The 19,829-nt window shown below is 45.4% G+C and overlaps 1 long non-coding RNA gene across 2 annotated transcripts; it reads right to left on the reverse strand.

The window, feature by feature from the left end:
• Positions 1-1,340: 1,340 nt before the first annotated feature.
• Positions 1,341-19,080, reverse strand: LOC138102720 (uncharacterized). 2 transcript variants are annotated; one of them, XR_011147494.1, is made up of 2 exons: positions 18,454-19,080; positions 1,341-1,853 (listed from the first exon to the last, which is right to left on the reverse strand). It is a non-coding gene; the product is annotated as an uncharacterized lncRNA (long non-coding RNA). The 2 variants fall into 2 exon arrangements; XR_011147495.1 differs by lacking the exon at positions 18,454-19,080 and adding an exon at positions 14,874-15,601.
• Between the last annotated feature and the right edge of the window lie 749 nt (positions 19,081-19,829).

Below are 19,829 nucleotides of genomic sequence, written 5' to 3' on the forward strand. Positions count from 1 at the left end.
TCAAGAATAATAGAAGAAAGGGGAGAGGAAAAGTTATTTCCTTTAAGAGAGGTCCCTCTGGGGGGTGTAGAGGGAGGAACTGGGTTTGTAAATGTTCCCTTAAACTCTACAGAGGTAAGAAGTTTTTAAAAAGAGATGAAAGCATTGTTAGAAGATCCCTTGGGTTTGGCGGAATAGTTGGACCAATTTCTAGGGCTGAGCATATACACATGGGGAGAGATGCAGTCCATTATATTATTCACCCCAGAAGAACGACAAATTATTAGAATAGTGGGAATGAGAATATGGGAAAGGGAAAATCAACAAGGAGTCCCAGCTGATCAGAAAATGCCTCTTCAGAGTCCCCAATGGGACCAGAATCAACCTCAAGGTAGACAAAATATGGTGGATTTTTGAAACCTAATCTTAAAAGGAATAAAAGAGGCAGCCCCAAGAGGACAAAATGCAGCTCGGGCATTCAATAGCCGACAAGGAAAAGATGAAACACCCACGGAATGGTTAGAGAGACTTAGAAAAACAATGCAGCAATTTTCTGGCATCGACCCCTCTGGCCCAGTGGGACAGGCAGTACAGGCAGAATCCACAAAGGGGGGGAAACCCAGAAAGGAAAGGGGGCGGGACAGTGCTCGGAAAAGCGGTCAGGGACCCCTGGGGGAACAACAATAGGGAAATCAGAAAGACGTGTGGGAAAGTTTAGCTGTCATTATTGTGGTGCTCCTGGGCACTTAAGGAGGAATTGCCCGAAGCGGGCCAAAGACGTGAAAGCTTTTGAAGGGGAAATGGTATAGGGGTGTCAGGGGCTTTTTATACTGGGGATGGAACACCAAACTGAGCCCTTGAGAAAATTAAAAATAGAACCCCAGGAAGACGAAATGGAATTCTTAGTTGATACCAGAGCTGATATAACATGTATATTAAAGGTTCCTGAGGAGTGTTGTATAAGTAAAAAGGTTATTAGTGCGATAGGGGCAAAGGGGGAAAGGTTTAAGGTACCCTTAATTGAAAATGTATATGTAGAAGGCCCTAATCGATTTGCAACTGGAGATGTATTGTTAGTCCCGGGTGCCGTACGGAACTTGTTAGGGCGGGATTTGCAATTATTATTAGGTATAGGTGTACTCCCAGAGGAAGGACAAATGAGAGCAAAGATTTTAACTTTAACTAATGAAGACAAGAATAAAACTGAACCTGAAGTGTGGGCATCCGAAAATAATCGAGGAAAGATAGACATGAAGCCAATAGAAATAAGTATAGAACATCCATCTCACCCCATAAGGGTCAGGCAATATGCAATACCTAAAGAAGGAAGGATGGGGTTGAAGTAAAGAAATTCAGCCAAATTAAATTTAATAAAGAAATAGATTTTATTCCGCGGCCGAAAGATCGGTCACACAGAAAGCCACGATCGGGAAAAAGGTCAGCACCGAGCCCAGGATCGGTGCTGGGTGAACACAGATCTGACCTCTATCGAGTCAGATCCCCAAGTTTGGGAATGTCGCTTCGGCTGGTTCCTTCTTATACAGTTCTTGGGCAGAGTCTGAATTAATTCTATTCTTCTCGCAATTTAGCATATTCATGATGTTTTCTTGTCCCGAAGTTGGACTGCACAAAGCCTTTCCTGGGTCTGATGAATTGTCCATTTTGGATGATGAATGGTCCATCTCTGATTCCTGGAACAGTTATTTTTAGTTCCCGGTGTCGCGGGTTGGGTTTGTTCCTGGGCGGAAACACCAATTTAGTGTAGTGGTTTGGTCTAAAATACTCATTACTGTTTATCTTCTGTGAGATAAGAATTAGGAGAAATGCAAAGCAGGCACCAACTTGAATGAATATAAAGAAGTTTATTAACAGACCTAAAAGAAGAAAAGAAAAAAATTATACCACCTTTAGAACTCTCCTCCTCCCCCCACCTTCCTCCCTTCTCCCACTGACAATGTAAAGACAACCCTTAAGATGTTCAGTCTGTTTACCACTTCCATAATAACCTTGTTCAGTCCATTTAGAAAGAGAAGTCTCTTTTTGCTCGTGCTATGAAAACAGTATCACACCGAGACAGCCACCCACTTCCAAATATTGTTCAGTCCATTTAGGAAGAGGAGTCTCTCTGCTTGCGATGTGAGTCCCTTCCCCCGACTTGCAGCTTTTCCCGCAACTGCTTTCAAGGGTCCACTCTTGAAGTTTTTCGGGGTACAATTTTAAGGTTGAGCTGTTCAGAAAAAAAAACAGAGGCCCTTCTCCTTCCCTGGGAGCAAAGGGTCATCTTCATCTTTAAGACTATCTCTGGAAGCATCTCTAGGAATTGAGGTTTTTCTCCTTTCCTCTTTGGAGCAAAAGTCCTCATCTGGTTCATCTCTCTCTGTCCAAACTTCTCATGAAATTACAGCTGCGTCAGCATCTGCCTATCTCAGCGCAGGTGCTTCTGCTTACGAGTTGAACACTCCACCCCCCATATCTTCATGAAATTACAACAGGATACTCTGATATATCATAGCTTCACAACAGACTTTCAGCTTTAAGCATCTCCTCTCTCTCTTCCCTCAGGTTTTCAGCTCTTCGCAGCAATAAAAGGGTCAATCTCACCTCGGCCTTGCAGCTGGAATGTTGCTTATCGCTGTTGGTCCCTGACCTCTGCCGGACAGAGGTGCCGCTTTGCTGAATCTCGGCCGCAGTGGAGAGGGGGGGGATTCCGAGCCGCTCCGGCTGCCCACGGCAAGGCAGTGGGGGGGGTTCCATGGCTGGAACAGGCCCATGGCTCCAGGCTGGCCGTGGCCCGGCCCGGCCTGGCCCAAGCAGGGCCTGGCCGGGCCCGCTGGCCCCCGCACGGGGCCTGCAGCCACCTGTCCCAGCGCCGGAAACGAGAGAGAGCTTGGGGGGGAGTTTGTCTATTCTTAAGTGTGTATCACAGAGGCGGTCACAACTTTAAGTGGCTTAAAGAATTGTCCATATTCAAACTGGCCAGCTGATAGGTTCCATCAGGTCCCAGAGGAAGCTGTAAGCACCCCTTAGCAAGGATATCCCTCCCGGGACTATGCCTGCTAACCTATGACACCGGAATGGGATACTCCTTCAACGACGCGAGATGTTAATCAGTTTCATCATCATCCAAATCATCACCCAGGTGTGGTGTTAATAGCTCCAGATAAGGTCTACCTCCACCCGGTGATAGACTTTTTCGTATGCTGATTAGTTCCTGGCCTATTGTCTTTTCTGCTGCTGCCAAGGCTTGCGAAATTTTCTCCGTCCCTGGCCTGGGGTTTGGGCTTAGGCATTTTTATTTGTACAATTAATATATATATTTATGTACACAAGCACGAATTACCAATTTCATTTATAACAGGGTTAAAACTGGTAGTTGACAAATTGTTGCCAGAAGGAACTTTAGAAACCTGCATGTCACCTCACAATACCCCGATATTGCCGGTAAAAAAGGCTGATGGAACATATAGGCTTGTCCAGGATCTAAGAGAGGTTAACAAAAGGACACATACAAGGTTTCCTGTAGTTTCCAACCCTTATACCCTCCTGAACCATATCCCTCCCTGTCACACATGGTACAGTGTGATAGATTTAAAAGATGCATTTTGGGCTTGCCCCTCAGCAGAAAGTAGCAGGGACTTCTTTGCATTTGAATGGGAAGATCCTGAGACAAGAAGAAAGCAACAATTACGTGGACTCGATTGCCCCAGGGATTTACAGAATCTCCGAATCTTCTCGGGCAAGCTTTAGAGGCTCTTCTTATGTCTTTTGAATGAAGAGGTACATATCTTACAATACGTAGATGATTTATTAATATCAGGGTCAGACGAGGAAACAGTTCGGAACACCACTATTAATCTGTTACATTTTCTTGGGGAAAAAGGGCTATGGGTTTCAAAGAAAAAGCTACAGTTTGTAGAACAAGAAGTAAAATATTTAGGACATTGGCTAAGCCGGGGAAGTAAAAAGTTAGATCCTGAAAGAGTGCAGGGTATATTATTCCTCCCTCCACCGCAAACTAAAAAGGAAGTTAGGAAGCTGTTAGGATTACTGGGGTACTGTAGACAGTGGATTGATGAATATAGCAAAGTGGTAAAATTTTTGTATGAAAAGTTGATCGGTGAGGATAATATCTGTTGGACACAGGAAGATGACCCGAAACTAGAAATAGTAGAAGGGAAGCTGATAAAAACTCCAGTCTTAAGTTTACCAGATATAATCAGACCCTTTCAGTTGTTTGCTGATTCAAATGAAGGGATAGCCTATGGAGTACTCATACAGGAATGGGGGGGGGGGGGTCCAAGAAACCTGTAGCGTTTCTGTCTAAATTATTAGATCCCGTGGCCAGAGGGTGGCCAGTCTGTGTACAAGCTATATTGGCTGTAGCACTGTTAGTAGAAGAAGCTCAGAAGCTCACGTTTAGTGGAACCCTAGCAATACATACCCCACATGCCATACGATCAGTATTAAACCAAAAAGACGAGAAATGGCTCACAGATTCAAGGATGCTAAAGTATGAAACAATGCTCCTGGAAACTCCAAATTTAACCATGTCCACCAGTAGCCATGTGAATCCTGCTCAGTTTTTGTATGAGGAACCAGAGGGGAAGGTTATTCACGATTGCTTAGAACTAATAGATTATCAAACTAAGATATGGGAAGACCTAATGGAATGTGAGCTACCGGACGGGGAAAAGGTATTTATTGATGGGTCTTCCCGGTGCCAGCAAGGGCAGAGAATGTCTGGGTATGCAGTAGTAGATGGGAAAACTATGGGACTTAAAGAAAAGGGGAAATTGCCTAGTCACTGGTCAGCCCAGTCTTGTGAATAGAGCCTTGAAGTTATTAGAAGGAAAAGTAGGAACAATCTTTACAGATTCAAAATACGCATATGGAGTAGTACACACTTTTGGGAAAATCTGGGAAGAAAGAGGGTTATTAAATTCAAGAGGAAAGGGGCTGATTCATGAAGGACTTATTTTAGAAATCTTAGAAGCATTAAGATTGCCTTAAGAAATAGCTGTGGTACATATTAAAGGACACCAAAAGGGGAGTACCCTAGAGATAAGAGGGAATAATTTAGCAGATCAAGAGGCTAGGGATGCATCAGAAAATGGAAGTGAAAAAATTATGTTAATCCTAGCTCCAAGCAAAGAAGAACCAGAAATCCCAAAATTTAGCAAAGCTGAGGAAAAAGAACTTCATAAAATAGGGGGGGAACAAGACCAGTCTGGGAAATGGAAACTCCCTGACGGGAGGCAGTTACTTAATAAGCCCCTAGCCAGAAAAATATTAGAAGGTATGCATCCAAAAACTCATTGGGGAACTCAAGCCTTATGTGATCATTTTTTGAGGAATTATGGCTGTATTGGGATTTTTGGATTAGCCAAACAATTGACTAAAAATTGTATAACATGTCAGAAGATAAATAAAAAGGTATGAGAAAAACCACACCGGGAGGGCGCAAGTTAGCCCTGCGGCCATTTCAAAGCATCCAAGTAGACTTTACTGAACTTCCCCAAGTACAGAAATGGAAATTTTTATTAGCAATAATAGACCATTTAACTCATTGGGTAGAAGCTGTCCCAGCTGTTAAGGCTACAGCCAACGTAGTATGCAAAACCCTCCTGGAACAAATTATTCCCAGGTATGGAATGGTTAACAAAATAGACTCAGATAGAGGAACACATTTTACATCAAAAGGTTTTACAGCAAACCACACGGGCTCTGGGAATGGAGTGGGACTTACATACCCTGTGGCACCCTCAAAGTTCAGGCCAGGTAGAACGAATGAATCAAACTCTAAAAACACCTTAACCAAACTAATGATTGAAACACAGATGTCCTGGATAAGGTGTTTACCTTTAGCCCTATTAAGGGTCAGGACACAACCCAGATCAGATCTGGGAGTGTCCCCCTATGAAATGATGTTTGGGCTGCCCTTTCTGACCACTCAACATAAAACCACTACTTATGAGGAAGGGGAGGAAAGTGTTAAAAAATATATCACCACAATTGCCCAAACCCTGAAAAATTTGTGAGCGAGAGGAATGATTCCTCAAACCACACCCTTAGACTTTAAAATCCATAATATTCACGCTGGGGAATGGGTAATGGTTAAAACGTGGAAGGAGCAGACTCTGGCTCCATAATGGGAAGGTCCGTTCCAGGTGTTGCTGACAACCGAGGCAGCGATCCGAACGAAGGAGCTAGGGTGGATCCATGCCAACAGAATCAAAGGACCCGTGGATGAACCTAAGGAGTGGACCCTAATATCTACACTGGGTGATACAAAATTAACTCTTAAGCGGGGACAGGGGGGTAATGAACTGGGAAAACTCGAATGATCAACAGAGAAATTTAAGGGTTGTAAATGATGAAGAAATAAAACTAAACCTGTATCAGTGGTTCCAGATACCATCAGAGCAAGTCCTAAGACCCCTGTGTTATCCTCCTTGGGGAGGAACAATTCCACCCCAAACCAGAGGATCAGGACTGTATCAGACAGAGGGTCCTAATGTGTTTGCATTAGCTTGTGATTTGTATAAAGAAAAAATCACATTATATACTGACCTGAAAGCATTATTACAGCCCCCACTGAATCAGGGGGATGGGAAGCAGAAGAATTAGTTTGTTAGGAACAATGCATCTAGCTTGGTCAGCATACCAGAGCAGGAAGAAAAGATAAGAGACCACTGATAAGGGCAGGGGGAGTCTTGGACAGACATCCTGTGCTCAACCCAAAACTAGCTTAAACCAGTCTCAAAGCTTAAACTCGGGCCAGGGGTATAAAGAGCATGCGTGGGGAGGAAAGGTGAAAAGTTCAGGATGAGGAAGACTCCTGACTTCATCAGAAGAAGACCCTCGGAGACCCCTACCAAAGCCAACAGACAACACTGCGCATGCGCAACGTAGATGTAAATGACTTTTGGGTTCATTATAATACAAACCGAGGCTGGGCGGGGCTAGGTGATGAATATGTATAGGTGTATTGGGAAACTTAATGAATATGGAACTTGTAACCCGATAAATACCAAGCTGAATGCAGCTGTCGGCATGCATGACTTTGGAGGAGCTATCCCCCATGCGTCCCAATGCTGGAATAAACATACCTACTTTACTACTTATTCTGGTAGTGGAGTCTTTTCCGCTCATCACCACCAGTGCCATTCCAAATACCTTGTTTAATTCATCCTAATAGTATGTACTGTGGCTGGGTCGAATGTAAGTGTGAACGATGTAAACAAAATTGATATTGTATTTCCTATAAGCGGCAACCTTGATGTCTGCAGTGTCGTAGATACAACCACCTGACTGCACTCCATGACCTTCAATGCCTAGCACAGGTTGTAACCCTAATTTGTGGGTGGAAACTAGCACTCTCTGCTGAGTGTGAAATAAGTAAAAAGGAGTGGGAAATTATACAAGCCCGGGTAAAAGAACATCGGCCTGACGGTCAGTAAGACACTTAGAATTATCCGAATTATACAGTATAAGAATAATGCAAACTCTCAAAGGACCAAAAGAAATCATTACCAACCAAAAGACCCAAAGTAGGCGGCTTTCTTGTTTAAAACATCCCCACTTAAATCATCAAGCATGGGTATTGTGCAAATGTGTTAAATGCCCAAATAAGTGGTATTGCTCCTCAACAAAGAGGCATCCCCACTGTCTGAACTGCCAAAATAAAGAACAAAAGGGTCAAGAAAATGCTGTGGTAGAACAAATTTTGTGTGGGTGGGAGTTACTTGTACCTGAAATTTGGGAAATTCCCAAAGAAAAGTAGGAACAAGAATTACACTTATGTGCAGTACGGTTTGCATGGAAGTGGGACAAGCGGTGTAAAGAGGGCAAGACCAGGTTGGCCTCTGCACCTGCCTTAGGTATAGTCCGGCCACGAGCAGCAACCTCGGAGGGCATGAGACAAGGGGGTGTATGCCATACCGGACCTCTGATTACAACCGTAGTGATCGTAATTATCGCATGCATCCTTGCATGGGTGACCCCAAGCAATGCAAATCCAGCAAATCCCTGCACCAAGTGTAACTCCCTTCTATGATGGGGCAGTCGTGCTTCTTATCTAACCTGGCACACAATGGTAAATGACGAATGTTATTACAGAGCATCCCTAGAGACTTGTAATTATGGGAAACACTCACTATGGGTAGCCAAGTTAAAATCCTCAGGGGGACACCAGCCGGGACCACCATGACCGAAGGGACAGTATGCTTGTTTTGTCAATGCAGAAATGTGGGGCATTTCAGACAGTGGGGGTGCACAAGACAAAATTAAAAAAGAACTAAGAAAGCAGTGAGTGCAGACTCCCAAAAGCTTCTCGAAACAGACTCAGTCACTCCCGACTCTTTCACATTCCTTCTACAAGACAGTTAAAGGACAGCGAAAAGAAACAATAGCTTTCCTGCTGGTAGGCGAAAATCTGTTTATAGATTTAATGGAACGGAACAGGGCAAGTGCTAAATGTCAGCGACTGTTGGATATATGCAGGTGCTTTAACAACAGAGCTATGGCCCTGGAAGGGAATTAGCCTATTAGAATAAAACCAAAATATCTAGAGAACACCGTCCTGAAGGATGGATGCTAAATTCAGGAGTAATGGGTGAAGAATGCATCAGGAGGGAAGGTAAATCAATGTATAAAACCTTGGTAGGAATAACCCTGTGTAAAATAACTCTATTCACAAATGTGACCCACCGTTGGTGGTCACCAAAAACCCCCAATGGCTATTGGAAACTGAATAAACAACCAAATGAAAAATGTAGCACCCGGAAAAACATTACCTTATTCTGGTGTAACAGTAGCAATGATGACTTTATCAGTCCTTTTGCAGGCATGGCAGAGTTACATAATTACTGGAGCCACAGTAACAATGTTAATATACCGTGGGATGCCCCCGATGAGCTCTTTTGGATTTGTGGGAGAAAAGCTTATACTAAACTTCCCAAAGATTGGAGAGGAGTTTGTACAATTGGAACCATTCAGCCAGGATTTTTTCTATTGCCAAAGGCAGCAGGGAAAAATTTAGGCATTCCAGTTTATGAAGATTTACAAAGACAAAAGCGAAGCTCAGCAGAAAATATCCGAAAATGGAGTAGTAATATAGGAGGCACTACAAAGGTGGAAAAACGATGAGTGGCCACCTGAAAGAATAATAGAATATTATGGCCCAGCCACCTGGGCTCAAGATAGATCATGGGGATATAGGACCCCTATTTATATGCTAAATAGGATAATAAGACTCCAAGCAGTGGTGGAAATCATTAGCAACAAAACAGCCTCAGCCTTAGAATTAATTACTGAACAGTTATCCCAAACCAGTGCAATGACGTATCAAAACCATTTAGCCCTTGACTATTTGCTAGCAGAGGAAGGCGGAGTATGTGGGAAATTTAATTCCTCCGATTGTTGCCTGCAAATAACTGATAACGGTCAAGCTATACTCGATATTGCTACTGACATGCGAAAGATTGCTCATCTACCGGTTCAAAAATGGGAAACAATACTAGAATTTGGCTGGTGGGATAAATTCTTAGGAACCGCATGGTGGAAAAAACTATTTTTTTTTTCCTCTTGTGTGCGACTGCTGGGTTGATATTCCTTCCTTGTTTAATTCCCTGCTACATTCGGCCAATCACAAGTGTCGTCCAAGGTATGCAGGTAATCACCATGCCTATGGACTCAGGACAAGCTACTTCTGGAACAACACAAAGGATAATGATACAGAAGAAACAAACCAGCACTGGAGACCCCCTTGAAGAAGCCAGGTTAATCTGTAGAATTTTCAAACGTAACAGTGAAGTGTAATTAAAGATTGTAGCTCAAGCCAACATAATTGACAAAAAGAAAAGGGGGGATTGTGATAAATGAGTGAATGATAAATGTTGTCTTTCACATATATGATTTTAACATTTATAAGTGATGATGTATTATGTAGAAATAGTGTTAAGGTAAAATGTAGTTAAGTAGAAACAAGATTAAGGTAAATTGTAACTTCGAAATTGTGGGATATGCCCAGCCCTTGCCCTGGAGGGATCTCTGCTGAGACAAGAGATTTTGCAATCGCCCAGCAGGACTCCCTGGAAAGGCAACTACTTCTTGGGTCATGGTGAGGAAAGGTGGACCCACAATCCTTTGGAAGACACTATGCAGATCTTTCTGTAACCCATTGGTCTGTCCCAGACCCTCTGTAACCCATTGGTCCCCCACTGATCCCCTGTATCCCTATAAAAGGAAGCCCCCTGGCTCTGTGGGGAGAGAGAGCTCGTCCCTGGCTTTCCCCTTCACTGGAGGGGACCAACAATAAAGCTACCTTCGTGCGGAACCAGCCACATGGGCCTTCTCGTCTCTCTCTGGTCTGGTTTGGCCTGGAGGTGCCCTGCAGAGCTGAGCTGAAATCACAAGCTGAATCACTAAAGAGCTGATAGCTTCTGCAAGGGCCCCTCTGCCAGCAGCTGAGAGGAAGACACTGGGCCTCGGGAAGGCGATCCCTTTCGGGACCATCTCTCTGGACCGGTCACCTCTTCCTGGGTCAGAGCCACTGACCCCACCACCAGCTGTAATAGTAACCACCTCAGATAAAATCATTGAGGCAAAATCCTTGCCTCCAGATGTATCATCACAGAAAGCTGAACTCATTGCACTAACGAGAGCTCTAGAACTGAGCGAGGGGAAGAAGGTGAACATATGGACTGATTCCAAATATGCCTTCAGTGTTGTTCATGCCCACGGAGCTATTTGGAAGGAACGTGGCCTGCTGACTGCTCAAGGTAATGAAGTTAAGCATGCTAAACAAATTCTTGCACTTTTACAGAGTATTTGGAAGCCTACGGAAGTCGCTATCATGCATTGCAAGGGTCATCAAAAAGGGAAAACAGCCCCTGAACTGGGAAATCGCTTTGCTGACGAAACAGCCAGGGAAATTGCAGAAAAAGGCATTTTTGCAGTGGTACCACAGAAAGAGATAGATTTGTCATCATTTACCCCAAAATATGATCTGAGGGATCACAAATTAATTAAGTTCCTTAAGGCTGAAATCAAAGAAGGTGGGTGGGCTGTTACCCCAGTAGGACAAGTCGTAGTTCCACCCCTGATCCTTTGGGAAATAGCCCAACGAGACCATGAAAGCACCCACTGGGGAACAGAAAATCTTTTAAAACATTTGAGGAAAGTAGTGATAGGGAGAAGGATGACTGATATTGTACAATCTGTAACAAGCAAGTGTGAAAACTGCTGTAAAAACACCCCTGACACAAGCAAGAGAGTTGTGTTAGGAGTGACAAAGACAGGAGATCTCCCAGGAGATTATTAGCAAATAGATTTTGCTGAGATGCCACACAAAGAGAGATGCAGGTATATACTGGTACTGGTTGACACCTTCAGTGGATGGCCTGAGGCTTTCCCCTGTCGCACCAACACAGCAAAAGAAGTAGTGAAAGCTTTGCTCAACCATTTAATACCAAGATTTGGGGTTCCTTGGGGAATGTCATCAGATAGGGGACCACATTTTGTTGCAACAGTGATTGGGGAAGTTAGCAAGATTTTGGGACTTACTTGGGACCTGCACACACCATACAGGCCCCAGGCAAGTGGCAAAGTTGAACGCATGAACGGGACCCTCAAAACCCAGATTTGCAAGATTTGTCAAGAGACATCCATGACGTGGGTTCAAGCCCTGCCTATAGCTTTGCCGAGAGTCCGCATACAGCCAAGGCAAAGGGACAACATCAGCCCCTATGAAATATTATATGGCAGGCCATACCAGGTTCCACATATCCCAGGGGAAATTCATATGAGAGGCAAAAATGATTTGCAAAAGTATTTAATGGCTCTGAGTTCCACTTTGCAGAAGCTCCAGAGATTCGTCGTGTTATCCAAACCAATAGGATTGGACACACCTGCTCATCCATTCCAGCCTGGAGACTGGGTCTACATCAAGTGGTGGGACAGCGACCCCTTGCAAGCCAAGTGGAAGGGACCATTCCAAGTTTTGCTGACTACTTTTACTGCGGTCAAGGTTGCAGGCAAAGGACTGTGGATTCATTACTCCAGGGTGAAGAAAGCTTCTGCTCCCGAAATCACCAAGAAGACAGAGACTGATACAAATCAGAAAGATGCAGTCTAAACTGTTTTTTACATGTTTGCTGTTTGCCCAACTGGTAACCATGGTTCAGGGTTCACCCCATGATTTGCATAAGACTGTGGTCCAAAATGTGTCCAAAATTCTTAATAAGAGCGATTGCTGGATCTGTACTCAGTTACCACCCCTAGATGGGAGGGGTTACTGGCCATTGATTGACATTTTAATGGAAGAATTAAGAAAGATTTAGATTAAATTCGGAAAAGAACTCAAATTCTACATGAAGTAGCTTCTAGAAATGACACCTTAAAATTTGGTCATATTTTTAATACCCTCACCTCATGGTTACCAAACTGGGCCTAGGTAAAAGAAATATTCATAAAAGCTGTAATTGTAGTTATTATCTGTGTAATTTCCCGTGGAGCAGCCAGTTGTGTAAACCAGTTCCGCAGGTAAAGAATAGAGTAGAGACTAGACAAGATAGAGTTTTGTTAATCTCTAAAAGGGGGGAAATGATGCCATGAAGATTTTTGCCTTTTCTTTTATACCCCTGTTATACCTTTTTACAACTTCTGTATTCCTAGTGCTTTTTGCCTACATTCTTGGACTTGTTTGTCAAGCTAAGAGACTAAATATTTTAGAAGCTTCATAGCTAGGGATCAGTGTGCCCCAGACCCCAAGGTCCTCTCCAGAACACATTCTGTAAACCAAGATAGAACCATCCAGGGGAAGGTTCCTTGGGGAGGGGGTCTCACTCGAGCCTCTCATTGGGGAATCTGATAGATATGCTAATTAGTAAAACCTATAATGTTATACCCGATCTTTGGGGACACACTCGGTGGGGTGCATTTCGATGCATATGACCTGGACGTGTGCACCTAAGGATCCTTAAAATAAATACCAAGGTAAAATCCCTTTTCCCCTTCTAACCGTGTATGACTCGATTTTAACACCAGGAAAAGGCATCAGAGGCAGGTGCGTCTTGCGTGCAGACTGCAATGAGAGAAAATGATTCAAAATAACAGGATTATTTGAATTTGGTGGCACTGTAAGATGATTAATTGTATATAACACTTTTTCTAGTCGACTCTGTGGGGTTTCTCCATGCATTCCCCCTTTTTGTTTCTCCAGAACACGCTTCAAAGAATCATGAGTGCGTTCAACAATGGCTTGGCCCGTAGGAGAATGCGGAATAGCCAAAGTATGATCTACACCCCATAGGTGCAGAAACTGCCGTGTCTTCTGAGAGACATAGGCACGCCATTATCAGTTTTCACAGAAGAAGGTACATCCAAAATCACAAAAGCCAGCTTCCAATGGGCGATGACATTGCGGCCTTTCTCCCCAGTATGGGCAGACGCCCACATAGCTGAGGAGAAAGTGTCAATAGATGCATGCACATATTTAAATCTGCCAAATTCAGGAATGTGTGTTACATCTGTCTGCCAAAGCTACAGGGCTTTTAGGCCTCTGGGGTTTACCCCCGATGGCAAAGGTGCAGCGAGTCCATGACAGTCAGCACAAGCACTGACAATGTCCCGAGCCTCAGTTGGCGTTAAGCAAAACTGCTTCTGCAGGGTATGCACACTTTGATGAAAAATTTGTGCGATGCTTTGGCTTGTGCAATTTTGTCAGGCTGAGGTGCTACCCAGGCAGGGCTAGCTAGCCTATCAGCCCTAGCATTGCCTTCTGTTATGAAACTTGGCAAATTGGTGTGGCTTCAAATATGCAGAATGTAATATGGGTGCACTTGAGCTTGAACTGCACACCACAAAGTTTTCAATAGTGAAAACAGAGCCACATTATTGACTTCCTTCAGAAGTGAACAATCTAAGCATTGGGTTATATCTGCTACGTAGGCAGAATCAGTGAGCAAATTCAAAGGAACCTGAGAAAACCACTGAAAAGCCGTGGCAAGAGCCCTTAGTTCAACCAGCTGGGCTGAGCCTAACTCGTGGCCTTCCAGCACCTGCAATTCAGATTCTTCCTTTTTTTTTTTTTTTTTTTTAATGTTCTCCAGGCAGGGCATCTACAATCCTTCTGCATTCATCATTAGCATTATCTCTTGCTAGCTGTCTGCACAACAGCTGCCTCACGGCCTCATCTTCAACCTGCTTCTCAAGGGTTGCAGCAATCTTTTCCACTAAAGACAAAAAGTGCTCTTTCTGCCCCTGAGATATTTTCACACCGTGTTTTAGGAGCAGCAATGTCTATGCCCTTTAGTAAGGCTCCCATACCAATCCTCTGAGCCTGTTCAAGGATCTGAGGATGCCAGGCAGCTTGGGCATCAGGGTCCCTATAATTATTGAGTCCCATGAGAGCATCTGCAGGAACTCTACATCTGGGATCAGTTTGAGGCAACTGCATATTCCCAGCTGCAGACTTCTCAGCCATCCTTCTCCAGTTGGCTTCAAAAACTTGATATTTTAACGGTTGAAATAACACCTGACCTAAATGCTTATTATCAAATGGAGAAAGCAGATCAGTAATCAGTACTCTAATAATCTGCATGACCTCGGTAGAACCCAATCCATACTGAACAACCTTAGTTTGCAGATCCTGTACCACTTTCCAGGCAAAGGTCTCATGCTTGTCAGGCTGGCCTGAATTAGGAAGGGCCTTCTGTATGGGAAAAGCTTGGAGTTTACCCTCTGTATCACTAAAAGCTTGGTCCCTCGTTACATCACTTTGACCTGCCTGCACATCACTCTCAGGTAAGGTAGCAACCCATTCAGGGCCCCATTCCTCTTCAGGCATCCCAACTCTTTCTAGCAAATCCCAATCCCCAGCCTCCAATGCCCACCTTTTAACCTCCTCTCAGGACTGTTTTGAATTTTTTGGATGTACAATCACCGTGCATTCCGGAAGGGTCCGAAGGTGGTTGCGGGCTAGCCAAGTTCCTGACTGCTGGCGTCCGAGTGCCTTCACAGCCTCCCGTAGTGAAGTAAGCGTTTCCGTAACAACGCTGCTCGCATCGTGGGGCGGAGGTGTGTCCGACCTCCCGGGAGGCTGTCAGGATGCAGGCGCCGGGCCAGCAGGAGGTGCGGCGGCAGGGGCTGGAGCGGCGGCAGGGGCTGGAGCGGCGGGGGCCGTAGGCGGCGGCACGGAGGGCCGCGATGTACCTGCTCGCGGCCGTGCCGCTTGGGACGGCACGGCTGTCCGTGCAGGCGCTGTCATCTGCGCAGGCGCCGGCGCTACGCTCGGTGCCCCGGCCGGGGCTGGCTGCGCCGATCCCGGTGCGGGTCCAGCAACGACAGCCTGTCGCACCAGCTCTGGCAGCGCTGCGAACTGCTGCATTGCCTCACGCAAAATGACCAGAAGCTGCTGTATCAGAGAGTCCGCTACGGATGACTACAGGATCTGCGGCTGCGCTGGGAACTGCCCGGCTGTTGGAGCATGCGCGTGATAGCCAAGCGCTACGGGTCCCGGTGCAGGACTGAAAGCCTCCGGAAGCATGGCCGTGGGAGACCATGGTGCCACACCCGCACCCGGGAGCGGCGCGGGCGGACCCTGCGACGCCAGCGCAGCTGGTTGCTGAGTGGCAGGCAACGGCACCAGGCTCGGTTGCAGAGCCACCGGCGTCGGGGCCGTGGGAAGGGGAGATCCCAGTACAGCACTCGAAATAGGTGGCTGGACGGGCGGCTGTGACACGGTGGGGGGGGAGAAGACGGTGGGACGAAAGGTAGAGGGCACTCCAGCTCTTCAGCTGGCGCAGAGCATCTTGAGGGAACATAATTCCGCGGGGAGGGGTAAGATCCCCGCCGCGTCCCCCAGTCCGGTGTCGGAGACGGGGCGAGCGTACTGCTCAAGCTATCTTGAGTTAGTCCTCCCTCGGATAACTCATCATCTGCTGCAGATCCCTCAGAATCTTCTCCCTCAGATTCATCAGAGCTCGGGTGCTCCTTTTTATCTCTCCCTGTCGCCAATTTCGCAATGACGTCATACAAAGTCCCCCACATACGGAATAAATCGACTACATTCTTATCGCCAAATGCGACCTCTTGCATCAATACATCCCCCAGCTTTTTCCAGGTTTCTGGGCTCAGAGCACTGTCAGATTCTGCGGTGAACCCGTGGTCCGCAGCCCAGTCAAGTAACGCACAGAGAGCTTAATCTCTTATATCAGCTCCTGCGATCGTTACCACAGATTTGAAGGCAGAAAATACCGTGCTTTCTTTTGAGGCTTTATGTCCCATCTTTTCAGCTTAGGGTCCCGTCCCCGCAGCCTGGGGCGGGGGGGGGGGGGCGAGATGTGTACCTTCTGAGTCCGGTTATGGTTGCAGTACACGTCGCGGGGTCACCAGATGTCGCTGTTGTCCCCAGTGATAGCGATAATCACCACACGGAATTCCAGGAAAATGGGATTATTTAATTAATTATCACCTCATTTATATAACTTGGTTCGCAATAGAGAAATGACATTATTGGCTGCTTGACCATACACCTCCCAGAGTAATTGGATGAATGTTACGATGCCTATTTCAAAATATTTTCTTCAGTAAACCAAAACAAGACCGTTCAGGTACAAGATAGAGAATTAGTTTATAAAACTATCTTTCACTGTTTCTCAGCTAAAGCATGAGAAAGGAAAACTTCACAAAATGCTTCAGCAGCTGGAAAATTCCTCTGCTCCTGCTTTTTAGCATCCACATCCCCCTGGATCCTGATTTGCATCAAACCTTGCCTACAATTTTAGATACTCATGGGGTGGGGGGGAAGATGAACTGCATAGAAGGATATTAACTAGACTTATGCTTTGATTATTGGAATAGCAATTGCCCATTATATGAGTTCCAGTATACTTTCCTCTTCTTTCCTTTCTGCTCTGTCTGCTAGATTAGACCATGAGAGGAAAGGTACCATTACTGTGATCCCAGTCAATGTCTCGAGCCACGGGGTGGTTGTCAGAGACTGGACAGACTGATGTCTGGAGACATTTTGGAATGCCTGTGTGTGTGGGAGGGGGCAGGTCAGGCCTTGCTCTAGTGAGACACTGCCCTGCCCCCACACCCCCCAGCCCCAAAGTTTCTGTCAATCAGGGCACACCAGAGGCAGTGCCCCAGTCTTGCCTAACCCAGCTCCTGAGTGGCTGAGTGACCAGATGTCCCCGCTTGGGGGGGGTGGAGGGGCTATGGAGGCCCAGGGGTTTAAAAGGCTGACAATGATGTGAGCATATGTTTTGACCCTGCCCCCTCTTGGAGTCCATGCTGGAACCCAGGAGTTGGTAGATATGTGTGTTTTTCTATATATTTTTTGTCTTTGTCTATCTTTCTCCTTCTTCTAATCCCCTTCTCTTGGAACAATTTGGGTAACATAACACTGAATGGCTTAAAAGTTTGCTAAGCTAAATGGGCTAAGTTAATGCTATGATAAGTGTTTTATGTTAATTGGATGTTGTATTAAGTCCTTTGCCAAAGTTCCTTGATTTTCTATATTTTGCCAGTAAACCTTTGTGTAATTTTGACCTCTTGAGACTATCTGGTCAGTATTTCTCCCGTGCGTCTAACCCAGAGTAAAGGGACCTCCATAAACCCCTTGCATTAAAATGCTTTGGGATGTTACAATGCATTGGTACAGAGGCACTTCCATTGCGCTGTCGACCATGTCACTTTTTTGGACAAGGTTCAAGCCCCAATTCCTTTGCAGCATTTCTCAGGTATTCCCCTCTTGGTTCCTGATACATCAGAAGCCCCTGACCCTTCTCTGTTGCTCAAAACTCCATCCCCTTTCCTTGCTGAGTCTCATTTAAAGCCCTCCTTGTAAGTCTGGCCAGCTTGCTGGTGAAGACCCTCTTGCCCCACTTTGTTGCATGAATCCCATCAGCTCCCAACAGACCTGGCTTCCTAAAGGTAAAGACATGATCATAGAAGGAAAAACCATGAATATGGCACCAGCTACACAGCCCAGCACTCAGCCGTTCAGTTTGTCTGTTCCTTCCTGGACCCCTTCCTTAGACTGGAGACTGATAGAAGAGACCACCACCTGTGCTCCTGATCCTTTGAACATCGCTCCTACAGACATATTACTCTCCTGGGAGGGTTCTAAGTTGCCTCATCAGATGCTACACAGAAGAGTAGGAGCAGATGATAATCTGTATTGTTCAGCAGACTTGGCCACCTCTCAGTGACACCACTCGAGGCTGAGATCCCTTACCTAACACCAGACATCGATGGGGTGGGGTGCTAAGTGACATTCTTTTCACATAGTAAGCTTACGCAATAATCTTTGTAGCCCATACTGACATTGTGTAGTAAATAGTTATTTACCGCAAGCTCATGTACTTATTAAAAATTTTACGTACATAAATTTACCGACTTGAACTCAATAAACTAACTGCGAGATCAGATCTCTCCGAGCGTTCTCTGACTCTTCTCCTGACCCACCTGGACGGCATCAAAAGAATTTGTGGTGGGTTAACCTTGGCTGGATGCCAGGTATCCACAGAGCTGCTCGATCACTCCCCCTTCTCGCTGGACAGGAGAGAGAAAAGAGAAAATAAGATTGAAAAATACTTGGAAGTGGAGAAAAGGCCGTTTACTAAAGCAAAAGCTTGAGCACAAACAAGTAAAGAGGAAAAAGAAAATAATTCTATCCTCTAGTTCCTATAAGCAAGCACTGTCCAGCCACTTTCTGAGAAGCAGGACTACAGCACGCATAGGGGTTGCTCCGAAAAGCAAACGTAAATAACGAATGTGCCCCCTTCCCCCTCCTTAACTCAGCTTTCATATCTGAGCTGAAGTCATATGGTACAGAACATCCCTCTGGCCAATTTGAGACAGCTGGCCTGGTTGTGTCCCCTCCCAGGATCTTGCCCACCCCCAGCCGACTGATGCTGGGGCAGAATGTTGGAGAGACAGTGCTAATGCTGTGCCAACACTGCTCAGCAGTAGCCAAAACACTGAGGTTTTATCAACACCTTTCTAGATACAAATGCAAAGCATGGCACTGACGGCTGCTATGGGGAAAATGAACTCCATCCAATACAATCTCCACTCCTTACTTCATACTATTTGCATCATAATCAGATCCCCCTGAATTATATATATATATATATTTATCTTCTAATTATTCCATTGTATTTATTTGTCATTACTGAAATCCCTTCTTACCAATGCTTACAACTTAAACTCCATGCTTAAACCATCTTTATACACAACACATAGATCCATGCATTGTCATTAACTACTGTCCCCCATCCATTCACAGATAGTTATTATTTTCCCATTTCATGGGCTTCCTCCACTCCTACAGATGTTTAAAAACAGGCCGCGATTTGGGCTCCATTCCATCAAGATGGGTGCTCAGGACAGAAGCAACACACTCGATCATTAGGCACCGACACCAGCCCTGCCTTGGCTGTTGTCGCACTCTCCTTGCTCTTTGCAAAATTCACTCATTATCGGTTCATGTCAGTCCTGCTACTTTACCTGCAACAGACAATTTACACAAAGATTATTTTTCACCCAAGGTTAAATTTCCTTGAAGAACACACATGGTATCCCCATCCTTCCACATTACCCACCAACTATACCCTGGTCCTTGGGCAAAGGCAATCCCATTAATATGTTTGCCTTTTCCCATGGGAGGAGAAATCCACACCGACTTCCCCAGCCACTTCCCTGTGTGTAGTATGGGGACCTTATCTCCTCCCACAGTATGTAGTGGTTTTGCTTGGGCAGGACCAGGGTGGTTAGGAGATCCTCTAGTGTTAACCCAACAAGCGGCTTCTGCTAAATTTGTGTCCCAATACTTCCATGCC

This window comes from Aphelocoma coerulescens, assembly GCF_041296385.1.
Source record: "Aphelocoma coerulescens isolate FSJ_1873_10779 chromosome W unlocalized genomic scaffold, UR_Acoe_1.0 ChrW_unloc_scaf_1, whole genome shotgun sequence".
NCBI lineage: Eukaryota > Metazoa > Chordata > Aves > Passeriformes > Corvidae > Aphelocoma > Aphelocoma coerulescens.